Consider the following 26,483-nt stretch of genomic DNA (forward strand, 5'->3'; position numbering starts at 1 on the left):
CATTGATTTTGTATCCTGAGACTTTACTGAAGTTACTTATCAGCTTAAGGAGTTTGGGGCTGAGACGATAGGGTTTTCTAAGTATAGAATCATGTCATCTGCAAACAGAGACAATTTGACTTCCTCTCTTCCTATCTGAATACTCTTTATTTCTTTCTGTTGGCTGATTGTCCTGGCCAGAACTTCCAATACTATATTGAATAGCAGTGGTGAAAGAGGGCATCCTTGTCTTGAGCCAGTTTTCAAGGGAATGCTTCCAGCTTTTGCCCATTCAGTATGATATTGGCTGTGGGTTTGTCATAAATAGCTCTCATTATTTTGAGATATATTCCATCAATACCTTGTTTATTGAGAGTTTTTAACATAAAGGGATGTTGAATTTTATCAAAGGCCTTTTCTGCATCTTTTGAGATAATCATGTGGTTTTTGTCATTGGTTCTGTTTATGTGATGGATTACATTTATTGATTTGCATATGTTGAGCCAACCTTGAATCCTAGGGATGAAGCTGATTTGATTGTGGTGGATAAGCTTTTTGATGTGCTGCTGGATCTGGTTTGTCAGTATTTTACCGAGGATTTTCGCATCGATGTTCATTAGGGATATTGGCTTGAAGCTTTCTTTTTTTGTTGTCTCTCTGCCAAGTTTTCGTATCAGGATGATGCTGACCTCATAAAATGAGTTCAAGAAGAGTCCCTCCTTTTCAGTTGTTTGGAATAGTTTCAGAAGGAATGATACCAGCTCCTCATTTTACCTCTGATATAATTCAGCTGTGAATTAGTCTGGTCTTGGGCTTTTTTTTGGTTGGTAGGCTATTAATTACTGCCTCAATTTCAGAACTTGTTATTGGTCTATTCAGGGATTTGACGTCTTCCTGGTTTAGTCTTGGGAGGGTGTATGTGTCCAGGAATTTATCAATTTCTTGTAGATTTTCTAGTTTATTTGCATAGACGTGTTTATAGTATTCTCTGATGGTAGTTTTTATTTCTGTAGGGTCAGTGGTGATATCCCGTTTTTCATTTTTTATTGTGTCTATTTGTCAATCCTGTTTTTTTATCAAAGCAAAATTTTCCATATCTCCATGTACCTCTCAGATGCATGTTAACTTATGAGTTCTCTATTTAAAAGGCTGCCTTTCACATTCACTTTTGCTTTATCTTATGGCATTTTAATGGCTATGTGGCAAAGGAAGAGTATACTGTAATTTACTTTGTGTTCTTCTTCCTCCTTAACTTAGATCCCCAGACCAGAAACACTCATTACAGAAAAAGTAAGGAAACTAGTTTATTTTTATATAGGGTAATGAACAAACTCCGGAAGTTTCATTTTTATCATCATGGAAAATATATGAGTTCCATCACTGTCAGGATTGTACTCCATCCTACGAGCACGTCTCATTCTGAAAAATAACTACAAAATTCTGAGCAGAAAGGATATTCTAATGATGCTCTGGGCCTGAACTTCCTATTCCATAATTCCCTGGCTCGAGCCCTCTCAAAGTGCCTCATTAGCTTTTGAATTGAATAAAGTTCAGTGTGTCAACCTACGGTATACATGGTCCCAGTTTATCTTTCCAGTCTTCCCTTGTGTACCCCTTCTGTGCTCAGGGCAAACCAGCCAAATTGCCTTGCTTGTTGACCTACAATATTCCTTGGACTTGCTTCTCCATGGCTTTGTTTATACAGTTTCTTCTTTCTGTAAATATGCTGCCTCATTTTGCTACCTAGCTCAATTTTATGTATTCAAGAGTGTCATGTCCACTGTTTCATATCTCTCAAGGCAAATGCAATGTTTTTAAAAATGTGAGCCCTAGAGCACCTAGTTTTGTCTTTCTGACATTTTCTTACCCTGGCTTGTTTTATGCTTTTTAAACATACTTGTTTTATTTATCTCTAGACTGTAAGTTCCTTGGGGGCTGGCATGGGCCCTTCAACTTTATTCTCTGAACTGTCTGTAATATATTGTATGTGCCTTGAGCTGGTTCCAACAATCTTATTTTTAAAGTTGAAAAGTCTAGGGTCAGTTATTTTCAATGCCACTCATTCTGGTAATCTTTTAGCACCATTAAAATTGTGGGCCTCAATGATTTATTCTTGTCTCCTCTAACTTTATCCCCATTCACTGTGTACTCTTCTTTCTAGTCTCCACTTATTTTCTTACTATCCATTTCCCGCTATTTTCCATGAAACCTTACTCCTTTTTAAATAAACTATATCTTTATGTCTTTGCCTTTGGCCTGTACAGTGATCAAGAAAGAGGGCTCCGCCACCTACCAGCTCTACAGTCTTAGCAAGTTATTTAAACTCTCAGTACTTTAATTGACTTGTTTAAAAGAAAACAAAAAGGATATAGTAATAGTAATTACCTCACAGGGTTGTCATTACAATTAAATGTAAAGTTTAAAAAAATTTAATAGACTGACTGCCACATAGTAATTGCTTAATACATAAGTGCTATTTATTATTGTTGATATATTATTGTTAGTTTGGAGAAACATCATTTCTTATTTACAGTTTCTTTCTAGCAGCTCACCAGCCTTATCAGGATAGCTTTCCAATCTCTTAACCCTCATATTTTTTCTGCATCAATCAATGTGCTTCTGATCACTTCTTCTACCAGGCAAGATTCTATCTGCAATGATTTGAACTTCTCTAATACCATTACCCTCAGATTCCCAGATCATCTTTCTGCTTTCAGTGCTCTGCAAGTATGAGACTTTGGGCCAGTTCTTCCATTTAATTAGTTCACTTCCACATATGGACTCTTCAGCACAGCTAGAGAAAAAACACACAATAGGAGCTATTCATAGCGCATAAGCATATGGTCCCCAATCTCAATGGAATCCTTAGTGCTACTGGATATTCTTCTTATTTATTCATTGTCACCTTGCTCTTCTGTTCCCTTCAGCAGCTATTTCAAACTTTCAACCCTCTCTGGAGGTCTTCTGTTCAGTTTCCACTCTCCCTACTTTCCCTAATCATCCCCTAATTAACAGGGAGTGTTATCAAGCAGAAACTCTTTCAAATCCTTCTTTCTACACATTTGTCTTTTAAAAATTCCTCCTGACACCTGGAGTGTCAAGCAAAGGTGTTCCATTTTGTATTCAAGACTAATATATCTCCCAGTGTTTTTCATCCCATCTGCTTTCAACTCCCATGTGATCTTAGTCTATCACATATTCCTCTGTTTTCCTCTATTTCAGTCCTCTCCACTGGTCCTTCCCTCATACCTGAAAACATATTTGAATCTCTCTCATCTTAGGCTCTCTCCTGATTGTCTTTTCTAGCCATTGTCCTACCCAGCCAAGTTCTTCAAAGGAACAGTACCCAGGTGCTCACTTTACTCCTCACCTACATTCACGTTTCAGTCATTTGTGACTTAAGTTTTGTCCCCACCATCCCATGGAAAATGCCTTCTGAAAGGTAAGCAATAGCCTCTTAGCTACATATAGATACTTGGTAGTCATTGCATTAACCAATCTACTCTGTTGAACATGGTTGGCCACACTTAAAATTTTATTCTTCCTTGGCTTTTTTGACACTGTTTTCTCCTAGTTCTCCTCTATCTGTATTTTTCACTGATTCTTCCTTCTCCACATTACCTTTAGATAGCTAGTGTTTTCCAGGGTTTTGTTCTTTACATGCTGTCTCTAGGTGGAATCACCACAATGATCCCCACATCTCAAACTACTATTTCTATCTTTCTCCTAAATTTTATACTTAAATGTCTAGTTGACATTTTTATCTGAACGTGCCATAGCCATCTCACTTTAAACATGGCTCAATTGAGCTCATTATGTGCTTGCAATAGAGTGTAAGTAAGCTCCAGAAGAGCAGGGACCTCATCTGTTTCATCATTGCTAGTTTTCTAGCACCTAACCAGCGAAATAATAACTAGCACATAGTACATGCTCAATAAATAACATTTGAATGAATGAATCTTTACAGCCAGATCTTGTCTTGCTTTTGTATTCCTTATTTTCCCTAAGGTTACTACTGTTCCTATGGTTATCAAGCCAAAAAATTGAGTGCATTCCAGACACTTACCAGATCCTCATTTCTTATTGAACTGGACTTGTTTTGTCAATACAGTCTCTTTCATAACTCCAGCTGATCCTCTCTATTCCTATTAGCACTTACCTGGTTTAATCTCTCATTGAATCTTAGCTGGGTTCTTTAAAAGCTTTCTAACTGATCTTCCTCCTTCCAGAACTGGGCTCCTCTAATCTATCCTCTAGAACAACGCTGTCCAATAGATATATATTGCAAGCCACGTGTGTAATTTAAATTATACCTTCAGTAGCCACATTATGAAAAATAATAATTGAATAAAACTAATTTAAATAATAAACAATATACTTAATTTAACCCAATGTATACAAAATGTCATTTCAGCATGTAATCAACATAAGAATTATTAATGAAGCATTTCTCATTTTTAAATATGAAGTCTTCAAAATCTGGTGTGGTATTTTATATTTACAGTACATCTCAATTAGGATTAGCCAACTTTCAAGAATTCAATTCACATGTGGCTGGTGCAGCTGTAGAGTCTGTGTCCTTAATGCTTCAAGAGTCCATCATGATAATGCCCCTACCTTCTTCTTCATCTTCATATTTTCCCACTTACTTGCTTTTATTTTCCATTCCAGTGTGCGTGACTCCATGCATTAGTAGATGTTTTTCATTCTACCTGGAATACCTTCCTGTCTCTTTACCTACCATGCCTTTTCCAGTTTGAAGTGACTACTTCCTCTTTGTATTTCACTGTACCTTACGCTCTCTTATAAAAATTATTAGGATTAGTTGCTTTGACTTGTTATACGTTCCTCTTGCTAAACTGTGAACTCAAGAGCAGGGACCAGGTTGTACTCTTTATTATATCTACAGTCATGTGTATGGTTCATTAAGTAAATATTTGTTAAACTTAATTTAATTACATAATAGACTACTGAAAAGTATTTGTTGAATTGAAGTCTATGTCATAAGTGATCTTTTACCTTTTAAAAATTATACAGTCAAGGTAAAAACCAGAAAATGTAAAAAAAGAGAAAAACATTCTGAATTATTTTCATATATTAAAATCTTATATATATGATTTATATATAAAAGTATATATTGTAAGTTATGTATAAATTTTTTTTATATAAAATTTTGTATGTGTAGGTTAATGTATGGTATAACCTGACAGATAGTGTTTACTGCTTAGCAATATATCTGTAGCATTTTAATACATTGTTAAAAATACTTTAAAGTGTGTGTGTGTGTATATATATATAAAAAGTGTGTGTGTGTGCATATATATATATACACACACACATATATATATATTTAATATATATATTTAATGGCTAAATAGTAATTTATCTTATAAATTATCACAATTATCACAATGTCCTTAGTCAATTTTCTACTCTTGGTCCTTTAGTTTGCTTATAATTTTTATTGTTGTAAACAACACTGGATTGGTCATTATCATTGATATATCTTAGTTTGTATCTGACTATATTCCTAGGAAAAATTTTTAGAAGTGGATGAAATTGCAGGTTCCAACAGAATGCATATTTTAAAGGCTAGTATCTTTTGAGCCACCTGTCTTGGGTTCAGCACACTGGCCCAGTGCCCTGGGCTTTATTCCTATTCAGCTGTGGCATGAATAAGAACAAATCATAAAGGAAGAGCAGTCTACTGGAGTTCTTGAATAGTGACAATTTATGTTCGAGCTGTGAGAAAAATTGTCCTCTTCATGTCAAATCACTGCTTTTCATTTTGCATGATTCTTGCTGGCTGGGAAGCATTATTTGGAAATTGTGTTAGCTTTGACGATTTAGCTTTCAATCAATAATGAGCTGCAGATGAAAAAGAAACCAAATGTGAAGAGACTAATAAGGAAGGTAGAAAAATAGTCTTTCATCAGACTATAAGGGAGCAAATGTTAGCTTTAGCAGCTCCAGATGAATTACATGTGAGGATTCAATGAGATAATACAAGCTAAAAGTTCAATATAGTGTCTGACAACATAGTAAGTGCCCAAGAAATCATGTTACCTAAGATTTGGTAAAATATGATATTTTGACTTGTCTCAAAATTCTTACACCCAAGGCTAACCTGTTATAATTATTTTATCTATTCTGAGGAAGGCTTGTGAGTATACTTATACTTTGGAGCTCATTTGGTTCTTTCCTCATGTATACAAAAAAATAAGTCAGCCATTCAGAAAACTCTTCGTCCTTTTAAAAAAAATGTCTAAATCAGGTAGACTTTAAAGGTGTAGGATGGTTCTGCTTTATATGGTCATAGCATACTCTTGATGTTGTAAGATATTATCAAACATTATATTGGGTATAATAGTTTCTTATTTATTTATAAAAGAAAGAATGAATAACAAGGCCTTGCTCTGTCACCCAGGCTGGAGTGCAATGGCTCCATCACAGCTCACTGCAGACTCAACCTGCTGGGCTCAATCTACCAATCCATCTTAGCCTCACCAGTAGCTGGGACCACAGGTGCATGTGGCCAGGCCCGGCTAATTTTTGTATTTTTTTTGTAGAAATGGGGTTTTGCCATGTTGCTCAGGCTGGTCTCAAACTTCTGGGCTGCTCAAGCGATCTGCCTGCCTTGCCACGGCTAAGTGATGGGATTACAGGCATGAGCCACCAGGCCTGGCATTTCTCTACTTTTAATCCAGACTGTAGCTGCCTCTCTCTGCTGTATTTATAAAAAAAATAATAAAATTCACGTTGTGGCATGTTTTTTCAATCAGGTCACCATACAAATTCCAAATGCTTTATTTGCACTGTGAACCCAACTAAACGTATCCCTCATTCAACTTCTAATTAGATCCAAAAAGATGCCCGCTGCTATTCCAACCCTACCGGTCCTAAGGGGATGTTTGATACAAGGGAAAGTGAATGGAAAGAAACGGTGGTCTCAAACAAGCTGTGGAAGGGGTCCATGAAAGTGAGGGGCTTTGAATCATTGCCTTCTGAAGTTTCCCTCTAACCCCTCTTCTGGGATATGGGCAAGCCTGAGGGAAGAGGAGGAGTTCCTCAAGGGGACTCCTTGACACAGGCACATTGTACACTTTACTTGCAGTGTATTATTGTACATGGCAGTTTATGAGAGCCTAGTTACACAGATGTGCGGATTGTGTTTTCTAGCTTTAATTATCCTAACCATCACAAAATGTCCAAGTGTCTTAAAAAGATTACTAAGAAACCACGGTTCATAGCGAATGCTATTAATAATAATGAAAGCGCAAGTGAAGGAAAGGAAAGTACCAGAGCCAACCCCTGTGCTCCTTCTAGTCTGAACTCTTGTCAGCCCCTAATGCGATGAAAACAGTGATGATATAATCATGTTTAACAATAGTAGGCTCCCAAATTTCAAAAGTTTCAAGAAGATTATTTGAAATATGAATTTACATCTGTTAATCATATATGAGGCCATTGTGATTGACAAGACATTTAAAAATCTTTTTATTTCATTCTTAGAAATTTTATATTTCTATGTATAGTCATGGTATAAAAATCTGAATATAAAATGAATGAAATAATCTTATAAATAATTATGTAGCTCATATGTTAAACAATTAGGATTCATGGAATATAATTACTAAAGCAATCTTACTTCTTTTTCCCACTGTTCCTTTAAAATTTGTTCAGTGTGGGTAGTTTTCCCTTGCAGAATGGCCTCCCTAATCTCTTAGGTGACAGAAAGTTGTCATGTAGCTTTAAGTCTTGATTTAGTAGTTTAAATCTTTTGGTTCAAAAAACAATCCAAATTCCAAACTTGTTGCAATATGAAATCTGCTCCTCTCATCCTCCTGGGACCTGGTGCAGGAGAGAATTTGCAAGACAGGCTGGGAAGAAAGTCTGATTAAGGCTCTGTTCTCCAGTGGGTGATTTTACTCTACTTGCTTACTGAGGTTTCTGATCCCTTAGTATGTGGGACATGGAGATGAAGGAGTGAAAAGGATGCAGGGAATTATTACTCTACTGATATTTTCATATGCATATGTTTAAAATCATCTGAGATCTTTGGAGCCATCAGTCTCACTTTGTTGCCAGGCTGGAGTACAGTGGTGCGATCTTGGCTCACTGCAACCTCATTGCAATCTTATGCCTCCTGGGTTCAGGTAATTCTCCTACCTCAGCCTTCTGAGTAGCTGGGACTACACCACAATGCCCAGCTAATTTTTGTAGTTTTAGTAGAGACAGGGTTTCACCATGCTGGCCAGGATGGTCTCGATCTCTTGACCTTGTGATCCACCCTCCTCGGCCTCCCAAAGTGCTGAGATTACAGGCATGAAACACTGCGCCCAGCCAAGCAGGGTTCCTTTTAAAAGCCCCTCGGCTAATATTCCTTTTAAGAGTTGCACGTTTGGGCCTTGGGATTTGGGAACCTTTGATCTGTCTTTGGAAAAGAGGGCACATAATTCTTATATGTGGTTCTTTCTTCTTCTGATACCACTTTAGCCAATCTCTCTCTTGTACTTTGGATTTATTAGTTGTAAGGCAGACACCAACTTACTGTGTCCACCTCCTGCAGGGAACACTTCTCAAGCTCTCCGACGGTCTCAGTGACCCTGAAGCCAGATCTCAGCTAGCAGCAGAGCAGGCAATGACCCCTCTGTTCTCCCATGAGTAGAGGGTGGTGGGATCATGCTCAACACACAGCACAACTCTTTCCAAAAATCCTCCCCACAAATCCTCCTTAATTTCCAGGAACTTGACCTTTTTCTTCTGGGTGTGGGTAGGTATTAGAAATTTTGGCATGTTTGTCCCTCTCACAGCTCATTTTGGTGTCTATTGTCTTTCATGTTTTTGTGCATGGTTTTCATGTTTAGTTACGCTAAAAATTACTTTCACTTTATCACCTTCTCCAGGGGGAGAAAAAAGATGTCACCTTAATTTCTAAGGTTTAAATTCATTGAGCACTGTTTTTCTACCTGGCTTGTGCCTTAGTCATCACTTCAGAATCTCAAGGAAAGCTCAATTGCGGAATAAATTGGCAAAGGGTTCTTAACATTTAGAATTTGGGATCTGATAAGCTTTAAAGGAAAGCTGGAAGGGTAAATCAATTGCTCTCAATTAGGGACAGCTTTCAAAGGTATGGTGATGAGGTCAATGCAATTTAAAGCAATTTATCTTGGAACAGTTTGTCTTTTTTATAACATTCATGTTTCTCACTAATTTTTCTGGCTGTATTTTCAGAACTGCAAGTTCAGCCCTTTAATTACAAGCTAATGATTGATGATCAATTAACATTTCTGTCAGGTGTCAAAAGTAATTCTATTGGTTTAATTCATTGCTATTACTTTAGCTGCTGAACAAGTATTCACATGTCAGAGAACATCTCCAGTTCTCTGATCACCAATTTTCAACTAATTTTGAATTGTGTATCTTGCTCATGCTGTTGTAATGTTCTTTCTATATTATTCTGAAAGACCCTATTGCAGTTAGTTAGAGGCCAGACAAAAGCTGTTCTTGTTCCTTTGGAGTTAGAAAGTGATGGAATCATGAATATAGTTACACCTTATCATAGCTTTAAAAATGAACAATTAATAGAAATCCTTTTTTAAGCAGCAGCGTAGCCCAAAGGTTATACTAAATTTTGCAATGAAAACATCTTTATTTTTCAGCAGGAAACATTTTGCTTCTTTGTTTTAATCACTACCTCCACAATATAATAGATATAGGAAGAGCATTAAATTAAACATCTCTAAATGTGTTTAATTTAACTTCAAAAACCTTTGAGAAAATCGACCTACATGAAAATGTGATTTTGGCTCATATGTGAATGATTTAAATTTAGGTAATCACAAAGATCACCTTCACTACTAGTAGGTTTCAATTAATCATATTTGCCCATAAGGCTGAATTCACTCTGGGGGGAGAGGGGTATCAAAATACCAAACAAATATATTTATTTTGTGATTTAAAAAATGCTAGGTTTAAAAAGCTAGTGATTAATTGTTAAGCTTCTAAATGTTCAAACATTTACAGTTTTAAAACATTTATTTATTTTAAGACAGCCCCTCTAATGAAGTGGTTTGTGAAATGTTGAAAAATTTTGAGAGTACTAATTTGGTTCACAAGCCCAGTTCCTTAAGTAGAGAGTAAAGACTCAAAGGACAAAAAGAACAATGCTAAAGAATGAACACTTGCTAAGTATTAACAAAGTCACCCAAGAACTGTTCCTTTATTAGAGAGAAAATACTAGGGCTTGACTGGGCCTATGCAAGCCACATCTGTTTTGATTGAAATAAGACATTTTAAGAAGTAAAGTTTGGCACAGCGATAATCTAAGTGAAATAGTTCTCCCAGGGCTTTGCAGGGATGAGCAGACTGACCCAGATACAAGAGTCAGGTAAGGTACTGTATAAAGACTTAATTAAAAGCAAGATACCTAGAAAGGCATCTCTGCAGAGATGGGAGAAAGACCAGAAATATAAAAAATTTCAAACCTTTATGAGTCAGCAGTAGAGGACACCTACTGCCAAAGCTGCTGGCATCTGGAGGGCTGTTTCAACTGCAGTGAGAATAATACACTGATAGAAGTTTCTAACTCCGGGGATAAAAGGTGAGAAGTTCATAAAAGACTGTAACTAAACCAGATATCTATTAAAAATTTTGCAGTGGTAGACTCACATTTGGTTTATTATTTGTTATTCTTGCTTTAAATTATAACTCCTTTAAATAACTTATTGATAGATAAATCAATCTATAAGTTAATACTGTTATGTAGTGAAGGGTTATACTTTCTGAAAGTAAATTGTCTTAGGAACTAGCTAAATCAGCTTGCTAAAAAGAAGTAGGGTTTATAAATGTTTCCCTTCTAAAAATGTCAACCCTTCCACATAATAGTAAGTACCCATAATAGTAAGTGCCACATAAGAGGTACAAGGAGAGTTAATGAGGTTATGAAATGTAAACCATAGATTCATTCTTGACTAAACATCAAAATTTCATACTGACTTAAAGAAAAATTTCTAAAAATCTTTGCTTGAATATTATTATCAGAATCAGGCAAGCCTCAGATACGTTAGAATTTTGAAAGAATTGCATGAATTTTAATAAATGGTTACATTAAACACTAATGTCTGGGGAATATTTCCTGCTGAATAAGAACATTCACCTTATTAGGGAAGGTACATTGGGTAACTGGTGAGGGAGGAGGAGGGCACTTCCATCTGTGAGGGCTTACTTGTCTAAATATCTATTCCATTGAAGCTTTAGATAAAACTTGTAGTTTGAAAGAAGTTTTTTGTTTTTACTATGTCATCACTTGTGTGACTTTGGGTGAAACAATAAATCTCCAAGTATTTTGGTGCCTGTTTGGCAAAATGGGGATGACAATTATATTCTCCAAACAGGATTTCTTAAATTTTCTTTCTGCTTAAAGCACACAAATCTACACTCATCTCCTTCATGCTATAACATAATACTATTCAATACTAGGCTTTCTACAAATTTCTGTTCTTCTAAGTCCATATTCTTCCTTTATAAATTTTTCCCCACTATCAATTTCTAATAAGTTATCTCTTCAATATTATAGGTGCCACTTTGACTTTAGGCTTTATTGCTTTTAATATTTATTTTGGATTCAACAAGAAGCCACCAATATCATTTGTGTGTGTGTGTGTGTGTGTGTGTGTGTGTGTGTGTGTGTATTCTTCCAGAATTTTTTATTTTTAAAACATGGAAGCAAATGGTACACAATTTTATACATTAATTTTTTAACATTTAATACATCTTAGAGATTGTTTTAATCAGGACATAAGGGGTTTCCCCATTTTTATTGTATATGCATGCTGTAATTCTGTTACTATGGATGTGCTATAAGTTATTCAAGTTCTTATTAAGGTTTTATGCTATTATGAATAACTTTGGATATGCATCACTTCACTCATTTGAAAATATATCTGAGGATAAATTCTTAGAAGTGGAATGGCTAAGGAAAATGGTATGGGCGTTTGTAATGTTGGTAGAGATTGCCAAGTTGCCTGTCATGGAGATTGTACTGATTTACATTACCACTAGTAATGTGTGAGAGTTAGGTTTTGTTGCTTTTTGCTTGAACCACACTAATAACTTTCTAAATGACCTCCTCACTTTTGTTTCTTCCAGCACGAATATATCCCAAATGCTAACACCAGAGAAATCCTCCTAAAACAAAAGTCCTTTGCTTAGAAAATATCAATAACTCCTATTTTCCATCAAATTAAACTTCTTAACCTGGTGCTCAGAATCCTTGACAAAACAGGCCTATATGTATTCTTGAGTTTTATCTTCTACCACATACACCCTATATTCCAGATAAATTGAATCATTCCTTGTTCTATGCTGTGCTTGAGGCCTGAAACAGTTTCCTCTGTACAGAATGCTTCTCTACATATGTCTTTCAGTTTAAATCCTATCAACTTTCAAGGACCATCTCAAATATTACCGACCTAAAGGTCCAAATAGATTAGCCCTTAGGCTTACATTCTTTGTTTTGCTAATTAATAGTGTGCACTCAGAATAAATAAATACATCTATTATAATAATTGGATTTTGGTTTAGGTGTAATTCAAATCTTCTTGGTTATGTAGTTGCCCAGTTCACAGATGACAGGAAGGAAAATGTGAGAAGAGGATGGATGTGGGTGGGTGTTGGGTGGTGTGGGTGTTGTAGAGGGTGGTGGCAAGAGACACATATATATTGAAAGCCCAATAGGTGGCCAGTACTGTGTATTTGTACTGTCATCACCTATAGAAGAAACCTTTTGGAGGTGGATATTGTCATCTCCACTTTACAGTCAGACAAGCCCTATAACTAGTAAACAGTTGATCAGGATTTAAACTCAGGTTTATCTGGATACAAAGCCTAGACTCTCACATTGTACTACATTGACTTATCTGGCAGAGAATAGCAGCAAGGAATGACTAATGTCTTGAACTCTGTCTCTAAAGTTGAAGAAATAAACACCTATGAAAAGTTGAACAAGAACATTAACATCACTAACTGGAACCATCTATTGTAGATACAACTGTCCTATACCATGTGAGTGTAAGTGTATTAGAGCACAATGAGATAAGCAAATTCTGGGTGGAATGTCCTGATTTGGAGAGCACGGAAAGGTTTACTGCATATAGGAAGGCTTCCATTCTGTTTTTTAAATGATATGTAAATAGATAAACTCAATGTATCTGGCATATGAACTCAATTGCAATGTCTATCATTCTGTAAATAGATGATAAATTAGTATGTGTATTGTATATATTCTTGTGTATTTCTCTGTTGTTCTCTTTGAGTATCTATTTGTCTATTTCAAGCCCATCTGCATAAATGAAAATCTTCCCCACTCACAAACGAATTTGCTGTCACTATAAAGTGGAAGATAAGGCCTGCTCAACTCTAGAGAAATGTTAAGCACATAGAAAATAGAAGCAATGATAACATTAACAATGTTTTTATTAAATTAAAAAGAAATTGAAGAATGTTAAAAAATTCCAGAATTAACAGTTTTTAGAGTTAACATAAAATGAAGTAAAAAGCAACTTTAATATAATGAGCCAATTACTTGTACACAGGTATAGATTGGGTGAATACTAAAAAACTCACGGGTTTGTTGATTCTAATTTCACACTGAATATAATAAACAACTGTATTCATGTTAGAATTAGCTCTGTTAACTTTCTCTGCTTTCTAAACTAATCAAATTCATTGTTTTTTATCTCTAAATGTTATTTAATAACAACTTTATTAAAAGTGCCTATATCTTAGAGGATTATATATATAGATATATTTATATTTATATTCACAAAGACACATATGTATATACACATATGCACATGTAATATTGTTAAATCAAGTTTATCCTAAAGTTGCTTCCTTACATACTTTAAGTTTGGCCTAAAGATTTCTCTGTACATAGTGAACAGTAACCTCAGTGGAAGTTTAAATAGACAATAACCTACTCTTGTGCCAGTCACCAGGTTTTGGCCAGTCAACTGTTGAAATCATGTTCAAATAAGGCAAATGTTGAGCTGTAACCAATCTGGCTGTTTGTGTACCTCACTTCCATTTTCTGTATGTCACTTTCCTTTTTGTGACCATAAATCTTCCACTACGTGGCTGCACTGGAGTCTCTCTGAGCTTACTCTCTCTAAGGAGGCTGCCAGACGGCAGATTCACAAATCATTCTTTGCTCAGTTAAACTCTATTAAATTTAATTTGTCTAAGGCTTTTTTTTTTTTTTAACAGATGGTGTCAGAAGTGGGATCTGAAATAGAGCTTCCAGTGATCCCCAGGAGCATCGAGTGACCAAGTGAGGTACTTGCAGGGCTCATTGTGTCCATTGCTCTTTCACAGCAACTGGGAATGATGGTAAGTTCTCTCTCAGAATTCAAAGCTCCACATATTTGTGTTTTGAGCTTTCTGAATTTGAGCAAGTTTCTGATCCAAACTAGGTTTGGAAGTCACAAAAAAACTAAATTGGGTCTAGAATCTGATTGGATCTGATAATTAACTGGCTTGGATCTAGTTACAGGCCTCTTATGTCTGAATGGGTCAGACAGAAACCAGTAGAAAATGGCAATATTTCAGGGGACACAAACTTTGCCTGTAGAAATTTATAGGGATTTTTGTGTTCTACCTCCTTTGTTTTTCTTATGTGCCAAGGTAGGAAAAAATTATTGGCTAAGTTGATTAAGAGGATCTGAGAATTAAAGCTAAGATTCAAGATAAAAATGGGACCCTTATTTTCTTAAGAACTGAGTAATCTACCTTCTGGCTATGCCCACACCTACACGTGTAAGTATTAGGTCCTGGAAACAGCAAACACTTTTAGAAATAGCAAAATCTTACTAAAGGTAATTTAAAATTACAATGGAACATTCCAAAGAAACAACACTGCACTTGAAGAAGTGCAGTTGAAAATGAGGGCTCACAACTCTATGCACACAAATTAGAAAATCTAGAGGAAGTGGATAAATTCCTGGAAGGGCACAATCTTCCAAGATTGAATCAGGAAGAGATTAAAAACCTGAATAGACCACTATCAACTTCTGAAATTGAATTAGTAATTAAGAGCCTACTAACCAAAAAAAGCCCTGGCTCAGATGAATTCACAGCTGAATTCTACCAGACATACAAAGAACTGATACCAATCCTACTGAAATTATTCAAAAAATCAAAGAGGAGGGGTTCCTTTCTAACTCATTCTATGAAGCCAGCATCAGCCTGGTACCCAAATCTGGCAGGGACACAATTAAAAAAGGAAACTTTGGACCAATATCTCTCATGAATATAGACATGAAAATCCTCAACAAAATACTAGGAAATCAAATCCAGCAGCATATTGAAAAGTTAATATAACATGATCAAGTAAGCTTTATTCCTGGAATGCAAGGCTGGTTCAGCATATTCAAATCAATAAATGTGATTCACTACATAAGGAGAATCAAAAGCAAAAATGAAATGATCTTCTCAATAGATGCAGAAAAAGCTTTTGATAAAATCCAACATCCCTTCATGTTAAAAACCCTCAACAGACTAGGCAATGAAAGAACATACTTCAAAATAATAAGAGCCATCTATCACAAAACCACAGACGACATCATACAAAGTGGGCAATTGTTTGAAGCATTCCCTTTGAGAATTGGAGCAGAATCAAGATGTACACTCTCACCGCTCATGTTCAACACAGTAGTGGAAGTCTTAGCCAGAACAATCAGGCAAGAGAAAGAAATAAAAGGCATCCAAATAGGAAAAGAAGTCAAAGTATCTCTCTTTGCTGATGACATAATTCTATACCTAGAAAATCCTAAAGACTTTGCCAATAGTCTCCTAGAATTGATAAACACCTTTAGTAAAGTTTCAGGTTACAAAATCATTGTATAAAAATCAGCAGCATTTCCATATGCCAACAAAGTCCAAGCTGAGAGTGAAATCAAGAACACAGTCCCACTTACAATAGCCAAAAGAAAATGAAATACCTAGGAATACAGCTAGCCAAGGAGGTGAAAGATCTCCACAAAGAGAACTAAAAAACAAGATCAGAGATGAGATAAATGGGGAACATTCCATGCTGATGGACTGGAAGAATCAGTTTCATAAAAATGGCTGTACTGCTCAAAGCAATTTAAAGATTCAACACTATTCCTATCAAACTACCAAAGCCATTTTTCACAGAATAAATGATTCTAAAATATATATGGAAGTGAAAAGGAGCCCCAATAGCCAAAGCAATTGTAAGCAAAAGAATGAAGCCGGAAGTATCACACTACCCAACTTCAAGGCTGTACTATATAAGGCTACACTACTACTGCTACTACTACTACTACTGCTACTACTACTGCTGCTGCTACTACTACTACTACTACTACTACTACTACTACTACTACTACTACTACTACTACAAGGCTACACTAACCAAAACAACTTAGTACTGGTACAGAAACAGACAAAGACAAGTGAAAGAGAATAGAAAACTCAGAAATAAAGATGCACACCTACAACAATCTGATCTTCAACAAGGCTGACAAAAACAAGCCATGGGGAAAGCACTTCCCATTCAACAAATGTTACTGAGATAACTGGTTAGCTGTATGCAGAAGAGTGAAACCAGACCCCCACCTTTCACCATATACAAAAATTAACTCAAAATGGATTAAAGATTTCAATGTAAGACCCTAAACTGTAAAGATCCTAGAAGACAACCTAGGAAATACTTATCTCAAAGCCAGCCTTGGTAAAGAATTTTTGGCTAAGTATGAAAAGCCATTGCAACAACAACAACATAAAGACAAAAAGGATCTAATTAAACTAAAAAGCTTCAGCACAACAAAAGAAACTATCAACAAAGCAAATAGACAACTGCGGAATGAGAGAAGATATCTGCAAGTATGCATCCAACAATGGCCTAGTATCCAGAATCTATAGGGACCTTAAACAAATCAACAGGCAAAACACCAAATAATTTCATTAAAAAATTGGCAAAGGACATGAAGACATACTTCTCAAAAGAAGACATACAATCACTAGCAAACATGAAAAAATGCTCAGCATCACTAATCATCAGAGACATGCAAATCAAACTGGTGGTGAGATAAAATCTCACACAAGTCAGAATGGCTACTAGTAAAACTCCAAAAAAAACAATAGATGCTGGTGAAGATGTGGAGAAAAGTGGAAACTTATACACTGTTAGTGGGAATTTAAATTAGTTTAGCCACTGTGGAAAGCAATCTGGAGATTTCTCAAAGAACCTACCATTCATCTCAGCAATACTATTACTAGGTTTACACCCAAAAGAAAATCATTCTACCAAAAAGACACATGCACTTGTCTGCTCATTGTTGCACTATTCACAGTAGCAAAGACATGGGATCAACCTAGCTGCCCATCAGTGGTGGACTGAACAAACAAAATGTGATATATATACACCATGGAATTGTACGCAGTTATAAAAAATGAAAACATGGGCTTTGCAGAAACATGGATGGAGCTGGTGGCCATAATCCTCAGCAAATTAATGCAGAAACAGAAAATTCAAAAATACATGTTCTGTCTTATAACTGAGATCTAAGCATTGAGAACACATGGACATAAATATTGGAACGATAAACACTGTGGACAACTCAAGGTTCGGAGTGGGTGGGTTGAAAAACTAACTATTGAGTACTATACTATGCTTACTACCAGGGTGAGGGAACCTGTACTCCAAACTTCAGCATCATACAATATTCCCATATAACAAATCTGCACATGTACCCCTGTATTTAAAATAAAAGTTGAAATTTAAAAAAAATGAAAAAAAACGAAGCTTTCCAAATTACTCTCATCTATGGATGCCTATTGATATGCAGAAGCTTCTAAAGTATTTCAGTATTTTAAATTAAAGACTCTTTATAAAAGGCAAATAAAAAGCTTAAATGACATAAGGAAAGTTAAATCTGCTTTCCTTTTTGCTTAGTTACTACACTGCCCCAAAGACAAAAAAGAAAGCTATCCTGGATAAAAAGTTTATAAAAGTAGGCCCTACAGGTGTGTAGAAAACTAAGTAGGCACTCACGGTACCTGATTTCAGGACTTGGCTTTTAGATGACATTTCTGGACCTGCCTTAGGCCAGAGGGGAGCTCACTGCTCTGAAGGGTGAGTCCCAGGCCAGGCAGCATTCACCACAAGCTGACTGAAGAGCCCTTGGGTCTTAAGGGAACATGGTGGTAGTCTGGTAGTACTCCCTGGGGGCCTGAGATGGCAGTGGCCATGGGGTGAGGCTTGCTGCATTTGGAGAGGGGAGGGAAGAGTGGGAAGCACTGCGTCTTGTGGTTTGAGTGTCAGCTCAGCCACAGTACAATAGAACACCAGGTAGACTTCTAAGATTTTTGACTCTAGTTTCTGGCTCCTGAATGGCACCTCTGGACCCCCCTGGAGCTTGGGCTTGGAGAAATTCATCACCCTCAAGGGAAGAACATAGGCCTGGATGGCTTTGCCACCAGCTAATTGTAGATCCTCAGGGCCTTGAATGAACATAGCCGGTAGCCAGAGAGTGGTTGCAGCAGGGCTTGGGCAAGACCCAGTGCTCTGCTGGTTTCAGGTCTGACCCAGCACAGTTCTAGGGGTGGTGGCTGCAGCGGTACTTGTGTCACTCCACCTCTAGCTCCAGGTGGCTCAGCACAGAGAGAGACTGGGACCAAAGTAAAGAGAACCGGAGTCTCTGGTAATCCAGATAATTCTTCTGGATCTTGTCCAAGACTATCAAGGCAGTATCTCTATGAGTCTGCAAGAATCATAGTGTTACTGGTCTTGGGGTCCTCTCTAAAGCAGGACCGTATGGTGTTAGACCATAACACCCAAGTCCTTTTGAATATCTGGAAAGCCTTTCCAGGAAGAATGGGTATAAAGAGCCCGGACTGCAAAGACTATAATAAATACCTAACTCTTCAATGGCCAGACACAGATGAACACCTACAAGTATCCAGACAATCCAGGAAAACATGACTTCAATAAATACATGAAATAAGGCACCAGAAACCAATCCTGGAGAAACAGGGATACGTGATCTTTCAGACAGAGAACTCAAAATAGCTGTTTTGAGAAAACCCAAAGAAATTCAAGCAGATGACTTTGACAAAGAGATTAAAATAATTAAAAAGAATCAGACAGAAATTCTGGAGTTGAAAAATGCAGCTGGCATACTGAAGAAATCATCAGAGTCATTCAGTGGCAGAGTTGATCAAGCAGGAAAAAGAATCAGTGAGCTTGAAAACAGGCTCTTTGAAAATACAGTCAGAGGAGACAAAAGAAGAAAGAAAGAAAAAACCAAAAAACAAAAAACAATGAAGCATGCCTACAGAATCTAGAAAATAGCCTCAAAAGGGGAAGTGTAAGAGTTATTGGCTTTAAAGAGTATGTAGAGAAAGAGATATGGGTAGAAAGTTTATTCGAAGGGATAGTAACAGAGAACTTTCTGAACCTAGAGAAAGATATCAGTATCCAAGTACAAGAAGGTTACAGAACACCAAGCAGATTTAATCCAAAGAAGACTAACTCAAGACATCTGGTAATTCAAGTTGCAAAGGTCAAGATGAAAAAAGGATCCAAAAAGCAGCAAGAGAAAAGAAACAAATAATGCAGCTCCAATACACCTAGTGGCAGCCTTTTCAGTGGAAACCTTATAGGCCAAGAGAGAATGGAATGACATATTTAAAGTGCTGAAAGGAAGAGAACTTTTATGTTAGAATAGTATATCTGGTGAAAATATCCTTCAAGCATGAAGAAAAAATAAAGACTTTCCTAGACAAACAAAAGCTGAAGGATTTAATCAACTCAGACTTGTCTTACAAGAAATGCTAAAGGGAATACTTTAATAAGAAAGAAAAGGACATTAATGAGCAATAAATAATCACTCGAAGGTACAAAATTCACTAGTAATAGTAAGTATGCAGAAAAACTGAATATTATAGCACTGAAAATGTAGTGTGTAAACTACTCTTATTTAAGTAGAAAGACTAAATGATTTACCAATCAAACATGGTAACTACAACAACTTTTCCAGACATATTACAATACGATATAAACAGTAACAAAAACTTAAAGCAGGGGCACAAAATTAATGCATGAAGTCTTCGTAAATTTTCTTTCTGTTAGTTTGTTTATGCAAACAATGTCGTTATCAGCTTAAAATAATAGGTTATAATACAGTATTTGCAAGCTTCATGATACCCTAAACCAAAAAACATACAATGGAGACACAAAAAATAAAAAGCAACAAACTAAATCACATCACCAACGAAAATAACCTCCACAAAAAGAAAGACATGAAGGACAGAAAGAAGGAAGAGAAGACCATAAAACATCTAGAAAACAAATCACAAAATGACAGAGGTAAGTCCTTACTTATCTATAAATTGAACGTAAATGGACAAAATTCTTCAATCAAAAGACATAGAATAGCTGAAGGGATAAAAAACCATGAGGCCAGGTATGGTGGCTCACGCCTGTAATCCCAGCACTTTGGGAGGCTGAGGTAGGCGTATCACTTGGTCAAGAGATCAAAACCATCCTGGCCAACATGGTGAAACCCCATCTCTACTAAAAATCCAAAAATTAGCCTGGCGTGGCAGTGTGGCGGTGTGTACCTGTAGTCTCAGCTACTCAGGAGGCTGAGGCAGGAGAATTGCTTGAACCCAGGAGGCAGAGGTTGCAGCGAGCCGAGATCATGCCACTGTACTCCAGCCTGGTGATAGTGAGACTCCATCTCAAAAAAAAACCAAAACCAAACCAAACCAAACCAAAAAAAGAAAAGAAATTAAAAAAAAAAAAAAAAAAACCAACAACCAAAAAACAGACCCAATGATCTGTTGCCCATAAAAAACAGACTTCACCTATAAAACACACATTGAAAATAAAGGGATTGGAAAAAGATATTCCAAGTCCATGGAAACCAAAAAAGAGCAGAAACAGCTATATTCATATCAGACAAGATAGATTTCAAGAAAAAACTAAGAATAGATAAAGAAGGTCACTATATAATGATAAGGGGTTCAATTCAGCAAGAGGATGTAACAATTTTAAATATATATGCACTGAATGCTGAAGCACCTAGATGTATAAAGAAAATATTATTAGAGCTAAAGAGAGAAATAGACCCCAATATAACAATATTTGGAGATTTCAACATCCCACTTTCAACACTGCATCAATGTTCTAGCCAGAAAATCAACAAAGAAACATCAGACTTAATCTGCACTATAGACCAAATGGATCTAATAGATAGTTACAGAACATTTCCTTCAAAAACTGCAGAATACACATTCTTTTCCTCAGGATGTAGATTATTCTTAAGGACAGATCATATGTTAGGTCACAAAACAAGTCTTAAAACATTCAAAAAATGGTATTCATATCAAGCACATTCTCTGACCACAATGGAATAAAACTAGAAATCAATGACAATAGGAATTTTGAAAACTATACAAACACATGGAAAGTAAACAATATGCCCCTGAATGACCAGTGGGTAAATGAAGAAATTAAGATGGAAATTGAAAAATTTCTTGGAAAATATGATAATGGAAACACAATGTACCATTTTGTTGTATGGAATACAGCAAAAGCAGTACTAATAGGGAAGTTTATAGCTATAAGTGCTTACAGAAAATAAAAACTTCAAATAAACAACCTAATGATGCACCTTAAAGAGCTAGAAAAGCAAGAGCAAGCCAAACCCAAAATTAGTGGAAGAAAAGGAATAATAAAGATCAGAGCAGAAATAAATGAAATGGAAATGAAGAAGACAATACAAAAGATCAATGAATCAACAAGTTTTTTTAAAGGTAAAGAAAATTGACAAACTTTTAGCTTGCCTAAGAAAAAAGAGAAGACCCAAATATATAAAATCATAGATGAAAAAGGAGACATTATAACTGATAATACAGAAATTCATATGATAATTTGTGGCTACTGTAAGCAACTCTATGGCAAAAAATTGGAAAGTCTAGAAGAAATGGGCAAATTCCTAGATGCATACAACCTACCAAGATTGAACCATGAAGAAATCCAAAATTTGAACAGACCAATAACAAGTAACATGATTGAAGTTGTAATTAAAAATCTCCCTGTAAATAAAAGCATAGGACCCAATGACTTCACTGCTGAATTCTGTTGAAAATTTAGAAAAGAACTAATAGCAATCCTACTGAAACAATTCTGAAAAAAATAGAGGAGGGGATACTTCTAAGCACATACTATGTAGCCAGTATTACCCTGATACCAAAACCAGACAAAGACACATCAAAAAAACAAAACTACAGGCCAATATCTCTGATGAATCTTGATGCAAAAGGCCTCAACAAGGTGTTAGCAAACCAAATTCACTAATATGTTAAAAGAGATCATTCATCATGACCAAGTGGGATTTGTCTCTGGCTTGCAAGGATGGTCCAACATACACAAATCAATCAATGTGATAAATCATATCAATAGAATGATGGACAAAACCCATATGATCATGTCAGTGGATGTTGAAAAAGCATTTGATAAAATTCAATGTCCCTTCATGAAAAACCCTCAAAAAACTGCATGTAGAAGGAACATACATCAACATAATTAAAACCATATGTGACAGACCCATAGCTAAAACCATACTGAATGGGGAAAACCTGAAAACCTCCCGTCTACCGTCTGGAACATGACAAGGATGCCCACTTTCACCACTGTTATTCAACTTAGTACTAGAAGTCCTAGCTAGAGCAATCAGACAAGAGGAAGAAATAAAGGGCATCCAACTGGAAAGGAAGAAGTCAAATTATCCTTGTTTGTAGATGGTATGATCTTATATTTGGGAAAACCTAAAGACTCCACCAAAAAGCTATTTGAACTGATAAATTTTGTAAAGTTGCAGGATACAAAATCAACGTACAAAAATCAGTAGCATTGTTTATGCTAATAGTGAACAATCTGAAAAAGAAATCAAGAAAGTAATCCTAATTATAATAGGCACAAGTGAAATTAAATATGTAGCATATTAGCCTGTTCTCATGCAGCTAATAAAGTCATACCCCAGACTGGGTAAATTATAAAGGAAAAAGGTTTACTGGACTCACAGTTCCACAAGGCTGGGGAGGCCTAACAATCATGGCAGAAGGCAAAGAAGTAGCAAAGGCACGTCTGACATGGTGGCAGGCAAGAAAGCTTGTGCAGGGGAACTCCCATTTATAAAACTATCAGATCCCATGAAACTTATTCACTACCATGAGAATAGTATGGCGGAACTTCCCCCATCATACAATTATCTCCACCTGGCCCCACCCTTGACAAGTGGAGATTATTACAACTCAAGGTGAGATTTGCGTGGGGACACAGACAAACCATATCACCTAGGATTTAACCAAAGAAATGATCTCCACAGTGAAAACTATAAAACATTGAGGAAAGAGATTGAAGAGGACACCAAAAAAGAGAAAGATATTCCATGTTCACGGATGGGAAGAATCAATTTTGTTAAAATGTCTGTACCACCCAAAGCAATCTACATATTCATTGCAATCCCTTTCAAAATACTAATGACATTCTTCACAGAAAAACAAAAACAAAAACAAAAACAAAAACAAAACAAAACAAAAAACTATCCTAAAATTTACATGGAACAACAAAAGACCCAGAATAGTCAAAGCTATCCTGAGCAAAAAGAACAAAACTGGAGAGAATCACATTACCTGACTTCAAATTGTACTACAGACTGGCAGAGGTGCTCCAGCCTCTGCTCAGTCCGCAGTCAGTGCCACAGTGCCTGGCCTCCCACACACCCTGCAGGTAGTGCCCGTGCCCTCAGCCCAGAGTGCACTGGTGCTGGTGCCAGCTCCCAGAAAGAGTGCGCCACACAGAGATGACAGCTGAGGAGATGAAGGAGACCTAGAGCTGGGAGCAATTGGTGCCTCTGCCCATGGAGGGAGTGGACATTAGCCCCAAACAGGAGGAAGGCATGCTGAAAGTCATCGAGAGAGGGCACAGGTACAGAGATGCCCATGATTGGGACCGAGTCTTTGTCCACTACACTGGCTGGCTGTTAGATGGCACAAACTTTGACCCCAGTCTGGATCACTCCTTTGACTTGGGAAAAGGGAGATCATCAAGGCTTGGGATATTGCTATAGCAGCCATGAAAGTGGGGGAGGTGTGCCATATCACCTGCAAACCAGAATATGCCTACGGTGCAGCAGGCAGTCCTCCAAAGGTCTCCCCATTGCCACGCTTGTGTTTGAGGTGGAGTTGTTTCAGTTTAAGGGAGAAGATCTGATGGAAGAGGAATATGGTGGAATCACCTAGAGAACACAGACTCGTGGTGAAGGCTATCCAGGCCCAGTGAGGGTGCTATCATGGAGGTTGCACTGGAAGGGTGCTACAAGGACCAGCCCTTTGAACATCAGGAGCTCTGCTTTGAGGCAGGCAAGGGGGAGAACCTGGATTTGCCTTATGGTCTGAGGAGGGCCATTCAGTGCATGTAGAAAGGAGAACATCCCATTGTGTACTTCAAACCCAGCTATGCTTTTGGCAGTGTTGGGAAGGAAAAGTTCCAAATCCCACAAAATGCCTAACTAATATGAATTACACCTCAAGAGTTTTGAAAAGACCAAGGAGTCTTGGTAGATGAATTCAGAAGAGAAGTTGGAACAGAGCACCACGGTGAAAGAGCGGGACACTGTGTACTTCAAGTAAGGCAAATACAAGCAAGCTTTTCTATTGTCTAAGAAGATTGTGTCCTGGCTGAAATATGAGTCTAGCTTTTCCAGTGAGGAAGCATAGAAGGCAAAAGCCCTTCAACTGGCCTCTCACCTCAACCTAGCCATATGTCATCTGAAACTACAGGTCTTCTCTATTGCCACTGAAAGCTGTAACAAGGCCCTAGAACTGGACAGCAACAACGAGAAGGGCCTCTTCTGTCTGGGAGAGGACCACCTGGTTGTGAATGACTTTGAACTGGCATGGGCTGACTTCTGAAAGGTCCTGCAGCTCTACCCAAACAATGAAGCCACTAAGGCCCAGTTGACTGTGTGCCAGCAGCAGATCTGCAGGAAGCTTGCCTGGGAGAAGAAGCTCTATGCCAACATGTTTGAGAGGCTGGCTGAGGAAGAGAACAAGGTCAAGCCAGAGGCTTCCTCAGGAGACAATCCCACTGACACAGAGATGAAGGAGGAGCAGAAGAGCAACACCACAGAGAGCCAATCTCAAGTGGAGACAGAAGCATAGCCCCTCTCCACCAGCTCTACTCCTGTGGCTGCCTGCCTCCCTGTCTCCCTACTCTGTCCTGTGAGTTTTGTAAAAACTGAGGAATTTTGAGCAAATTAGACCTTTACTTTTCTATCTGATTGGATGGTGGTTTTAGGGTGAAGGGGGAAAGGAGTAAGCTGGGAGATTGAGGTGGGGAATCATTTTAGGTGGTGTCACCCCCTCTTCCCTTCCCCCATTGCACATGAACATATGTCCATCCATACATGCTCATTAGAATGTTAATTTATTGTGATCCCTCTGTTTGTTAGTTCCATTTTCGAAGGGTAGAAGAGGCAAATGGTAGGGATGGGGTCTGACATGAACCCAGGGTGGAGAGGGAGACTCCTGGGCAGCCATTTTCCCCATCCTTTCCCTCTCCCAGTCCATTTCCCTCTCCCAGTCCATTTCCAAATGTGGCCTCCGTGTGGGTGCTAGGTACATGGGAAGAAACACCATTTCTTCTCTGTTCCCTTCCTCACTCCAAATGGCATGGCTGATGATGTCTTCTGGTGTCATGGTGACCACCCCCTGTCCCCTGTTCTGGTATTTCCCCTGTCAGTTTTCCCTCTCAGCAAGGTTGTGTCCCCAAACCCCTCAGCCTCTTCTTTGCATGTTGCTGAAGGTCCAGGCTTGCCTCAAGTTCCATGCTAGAGCAATAAAGTGGAAACATTAAAAACAAAACAAACAAACAAAAAAATTATACTACAGACCTATAGTAATCAAAACAGCATGATGTTGGCATTAAAACAGACACATAGATTAATGAAACAGAATAGAGAACCCAGAAACAAATTCATACACCTACAGTAAACTGATTTTTGACAAAGGTGTCAAGAACATGCACTGGGGAAAAGACAATCTCTTCAATAAATGGTGCTGGAAAAACTGGATATCCATATGCAGAAGAATGACACTATATGCCTATCTCTCACCACATACAAAAATCAAATCAAAATGGATTTTTGAACTATGAAACTACTACAAGAAAACATTGGGGAACTCTCCAAGACATTGATCTGGGCAAAATTTCTTGAGTAATACCCCACAAGCACAGGCAACCAACCAAAAATAGACAAATGGGATCACATCAAGCTAAAAAGTTTCTGCACTGTGGAGAACAGTTTGGAGATTCCTCAAAAAGCTTAAAATAGAGCTTACCATATGATTCAGCAATCCTACTGCTAAGTATATACCCCAGAGAAAGAAAATCAGTATAACAAAGAGAT

General features: G+C 37.3%; 1 protein-coding gene and 1 pseudogene across 1 annotated transcript in view; one reads left to right on the forward strand and one right to left on the reverse strand.

The window, feature by feature from the left end:
• Positions 1 to 26,483, reverse strand: part of NDST3 (N-deacetylase/N-sulfotransferase (heparan glucosaminyl) 3) — a 242,460-nt gene that overhangs the window by 63,033 nt on the left and 152,944 nt on the right. The gene's annotated exons all lie outside the window — the stretch shown is intronic.
• On the forward strand, positions 23,877 to 25,236 carry LOC105537920 (annotated as a pseudogene).

This window comes from Mandrillus leucophaeus, unplaced genomic scaffold (genome assembly GCF_000951045.1).
Source record: "Mandrillus leucophaeus isolate KB7577 unplaced genomic scaffold, Mleu.le_1.0 Scaffold181, whole genome shotgun sequence".
NCBI classification, from domain to species: domain Eukaryota; kingdom Metazoa; phylum Chordata; class Mammalia; order Primates; family Cercopithecidae; genus Mandrillus; species Mandrillus leucophaeus.